At 43.7% G+C, this 4827-nt stretch overlaps 1 long non-coding RNA gene and 1 other non-coding gene across 2 annotated transcripts; both read left to right on the forward strand.

Moving 5' to 3' along the window:
* The first annotated feature begins 1254 nt into the window (after positions 1-1254).
* LOC136374009 (uncharacterized) lies at positions 1255-3631 on the forward strand. The gene is made up of 4 exons (XR_010745789.1): positions 1255-1442; positions 1711-1781; positions 2521-2627; positions 3280-3631. It is a non-coding gene; the product is annotated as an uncharacterized lncRNA (long non-coding RNA).
* Positions 1929-2062, forward strand: LOC136374671 (small nucleolar RNA SNORA13). The gene has a single exon (XR_010745951.1). It is a non-coding gene; the product is annotated as a small nucleolar RNA SNORA13 (small nucleolar RNA).
* Positions 3632-4827: the final 1196 nt, after the last annotated feature.

The following is a 4827-nucleotide window of genomic DNA, read 5'->3' on the forward strand; positions in this document are numbered from 1 at the left end:
ATTTTAGTTTGTGCTATAAACACAGCATTAATATACCCTGTTTTAGACATGTCTAAGCATAATGATGCAAAAACTAATTTCTGTAAAACAAACTAATGCTTCATTCCTGTAGGTATGTAGACTTTCTTAGAAGCTCTAAGTGGTTACATCTGCTTGCCCCCTTAACTTTTTCTTTTATCTTTATTCCTCCTGTCTTGGCTGCAATGAATCATGCCTCTTTGCCTGTGAATTAGGCAGCCTTTTCATGACCTCCTGTAATTTAGCTAAGGCGTCACACTCCAGGCTGTTCTGCAGAAGTGACTTAGCAATTCTGCTTTGATGGACACTGTCCAATATTCTCAGGTACGGAGGAGCCAAAAGAAGCAAGCAGACCACAGCAGCCCCCAAGAAGCAGAGGAAGGCAAGTAGGAGAGTTGTACAGGTTTCTTTATAGCTGGCACCAGCCTCATCCTGCCCTTCCCTAGACACAGTGCCAGTTTATCCTCCTGGTGTACCTGCCCGCTGCTTCAGTTTGCTCTTCTCACAGGATATCAAATGTGTGAACGTCACCACTTGGATGGCCAGGAAACGTGGAAACCATGCACTCAGAGCTGAGCTTCTGCCAGCGTTCAAGCCTTAAATATCCAGGACTATTAAACTTGCAGTGTGAACAGAGGCTGCTTCCTCTTTCCATATGCTTCCGGCGGAGCTAACAGCAGGATACTGCTGGGATGGATGTGACAAATTTGGACTCTCTGCACACACACACAGAGCCAGGTTTAGAAAAGAAACATCGCTTATTCTGCAAGGGAGCAAAGTGGATGTTTCCACAAATCAAGTACACCAAAGGGTCACAGCTTTTACACAGCAAAATATTTTTGACCCACTTAACGCATGTTTATTTCTGTGATGTAACCACGCAAAATTCGTGACACACAGCCCTCTTCTTTATTAAGCAACTTCTGCTGTATAAGTTGTCTGACGGCACTAGTTATGTTTAGAACAGGCGAGGGGGATTCAGCCTGGGAACAGAAAATTCAACCTGAAGGCACTGCGACCACGATCGAGCGGTACACAAGATGGGGGTGTTTATGTGCAGTCACCTCACCGTAATCTGCCCCGGGAACTCGCCCGCCGCAGCCTCCACGCCGCGAGGGCATAGGTAACTCCGAGAAGCCCCACGAAAGCCCCGGAAAGACCGGGAACTTCCACAAACAACGGGAAACCCCAGCAATTTCCCTCCGCAATCCCCACAGACCTCGGTGGGCGGGGTACTGCGCATGCGCACACAGCGGAATGCGACAGCTTGTCTTCCTCTCTGAGACGTCTCCATCGCCGCGTTGACACGGGGGGAGAGCCGATACTGGTCTGCACCCCGGTGGCTTTCCCGGGCACAGTCTCCTGCTCAAGATTCCTTCTGCATGGAGAGCCGAATGAGTAGCCTAGCGTCTGCGGTAGACTCAGTATGCGGCCGCCGCGCTGCAGGAGGAGGAGGCGGCGGCGCACGGCGTGGCCCCTCCCCGTTCGGGAGAGATGGTTCACCCCGCGGGAGCACGCCGGGAGCAGTGGGGTGGCGGAGAGGGCTTGTGGTGTGAGGTGGTGGCGATTGGGGCTGCCTGTCCTCTAAATCGACTACTTACCTCTAGTACGTCTTTTTAGATTCCTTGTACTGTTCTGTTCGTGTGTCTCTGTCGCTCTTCCAAATTTGCTTTCTCCCCTTTTTTTCCCCAGGTGACAGCAATGGAAGTTGGTCAGTGGCCGGAGCATGCACCAACGTGACCAAAAGATGTCCCAAGAGCATAGTATTCTTGGCTTTTCTTATTAAATGCTTGCTCTGTATAAAATATTACTTGTGAATTTTGAAATATTTGTCAACTCATTAATTGCTTATTTTCATAAGCTGTGAATTTAATTTTTGTATAGCTGAAGAGTTCCCATACTTAAGTTTTGGCTTTTGTGTTGCCCGTTCATTCCTGTTCAGAGTGGATGTGGTGTCAAAAAAGGCAAACAGGAATTCTTGCTGAAACTGGTTTAGGGAGCTGGTTATGTGCCTTCTTACTCTCTTGTTTTTTCAAGGACAAAAAACCTCAAGCAACCTGTAGAAATAGTATGGTTAAGCAACTGCATAGTAGATTTTATTCTTAAGTCCTTTAAAGTGGAGGGTCTGACAGTTATTAAAAGAGGAAAAGCTAAAGTTACAATGTCTACTTTTAGCATTGTTTAGCTGTCTTGTCTCATGATCTTTCCATCGGCAAGTAATTAGTACATAACTTTCCAGGTTTCCAGCTGTGGCCCTCAGTTTTTCTATTGTAAAAAGATGTTTACAGCCTAATACTCAGGTGTAGAAAAGATTTAAATCTTCTTGAAGGGGAAAAAATGTGTTTTGTGTTTGTAGATTTGTGGATCTGTTATTCAGTATTGAGTAATATATTGTTTACACTTTTGCTGGGTTTTCCTTGATGTCCTTTTGAAAGTGTAAAATGCACTTTGATATTGTCAGATTCCTGCCAGAATGCTTAATGCTGGGTATGCTCCTTACAGATTTCTAGTGTGTTTTGCTGGAAGTTCAGGATCTCCCTGTGTGGTGAAAGCCTCTGAGCATGAGAAGGGCATGTGGGAAGAAACCATGAAGTGCTGATTGCACAGCTGTGAGTCACAGTAATGCCTTGTGCAACTCTGTCCTGTAACCTGTTGTTACAATGAAGGAGGCTTTCTGCTGAGGAGGAGGTTTGGCACAATGAATTCAAAGCAGAAATTAGAACTGAAACAGTGAGAGTGAGATTACCCTGATGGCTGAATTCTTAAGAGCAAGGTGGAAGCTGTAAAATAAGAAGCTTGGTGTGGGTGGCATGTTAAATCAGTGTGTGGCTGCCAGTGTGTCCAAGACAAGGACATGCTTTCTCATGTTTGCTGTTAGGGGTCTGATATTGTGGAGCAGTTCAGAACACAGGGACTGAAAACGTTAAAAAGATTGGCAAAACACGAAAGCTTGGAATCTCATATGCCAGATACTGCTCCACTGTGAAGTCTTGGAAAAGCCAACACAATTGAAAAGCTGAGGAGTGCAAGTCAGCCCAAAATTCATTATTACACACATACAGTATTAATAAAAATTGCATGTGCTATCAAAACTTTCTTTGTTGCTGAGACTGTGATGTGTGTAACCTACATATCCAAGGCTCTGACAAGTAATCCAAGTCTCTGAAGCCAGGAACTTCCAGGTCAGTATTGGAAATCTGGTGTAAGAATGATCCAATACTACATCACTGTAGGTTTTGTTTGGATTGGGTTTTTTTTCAGGATAAAATATAACTGATCTTCAGTGAAGTGATGAAACTCCTTCAGATTGGCCATGATGCTCTTGAAAATGTCAGAAAGTTTCATCCACAGAACGTGAAAATCTGCTTGAGCAACACAGATGCACTGAATTCTTTACCACTGCTGCTGGCAGGAAATAAGCCTGTGAAATCCGTCCTCACCTTCGGCACCCCAGGCACTGAGGACTTTGGCAGTGCTGAAGAGTAGGTTGGGCACTCTTTGCATGAACTTGTTGGACACTGGGAAGAGAAATGTTTGTGTAATCCATTATTAGTAATGTGTTCAGTAACAGGGCTGCTGCTTGTTTTCCAACATAAAATGATTAAATCTTGTATTACTGGCTTTCTGTGCCCAGAGGGTTTTCTAATGCCGTTGTATGCGTGAATTAGTACTACAGAAATTTCTGTTGATTCTCATGAGCCAGAAAGTGTTATTACTGCCACCAGCTTGTAGTTACCATCTGAATTCTTGCTTAGGTGAGCAAAAGGCCTCTCTTGTGGGCAGGCTCCTTATAAATTAGATTTGCAAATTTCTCCTTTTTGCGTTTTGCCCAGGAGATGAGGGGAAGCTCATCTTTGTAGTATTGCATTAGTGTTGGGAATTTAGAGGATGTTACTGAAAAGAACTGCGTGCTACTTGCGTCCAGTCTCACATTGTGTGGGTTTTTTTCTCCTTAGGAAGAATTTAGAACCAGCCTGAGAGCAATGCCTGCCTATGCAAACACTCCTCCTTGAGAACCAAAACACTGTTTAAAAGATGGACTATTAAGCCTCCACGTAGTGAGACAAACTGGATTCAACTGCATTGTGGCAGCGTGTAGTAATGTTTATATAGATAAAAAATAAAGATGATGATTCTGTTCTCAGAGTTTATGTCTTTCCCAAGCTTTAGTAACAATTGCTTCTGTTTCAGAGTCCGGACTTCCTCTGTGTTATTGCTGGGATACCAATGCACCCCTTTGGATGAAACAAAGCCTAGGGGCTGCTGAATGCTGGGGATGTGATGACTTAAACTATGGTCTCCTGTAGTATTTGGAGATAGGGTTTGCTGAGATATGTTTTGTGGTGAGCAATACTGGAAATTTATGAAGTAGAAATGCAGCAAACCTGGGTTTAGGAATAACAGGAAAGGTGTTTATCCAACACGGAAAATGGCTAGCTTGGTGTATTACCACCTTGACCAGCTACATCAAGTGGTACTTCAGCATAACTTGGAGTGAAATAATCTTGAGATAATTGGGAGTGCTGCTTATTCTTCTAGGAAGACTTAACATGATTTATCACAAGAAAAAATGCTTAAATCGCATATCTTGCAATGTCTGATTTTTCAGTACTGAATGTGAGCATGTTACTGATTCTGAGTGTAAGGTGGTTTTTCATTTGTCAAGAAAAGGAGGTTTAGACACAGTAATTAATTTTTAGTGATCCAGCATGTAATTATGGGATGTACTTGAAAGTTTAGGGTTTTTATTAGGCATTACATTTTCTGGAGATACCACCTGTTCTGGAGTTCTGCTCATGGGCCTTTGTT

This window comes from Sylvia atricapilla, chromosome Z (assembly GCF_009819655.1).
Source record: "Sylvia atricapilla isolate bSylAtr1 chromosome Z, bSylAtr1.pri, whole genome shotgun sequence".
Classification (NCBI taxonomy): domain Eukaryota; kingdom Metazoa; phylum Chordata; class Aves; order Passeriformes; family Sylviidae; genus Sylvia; species Sylvia atricapilla.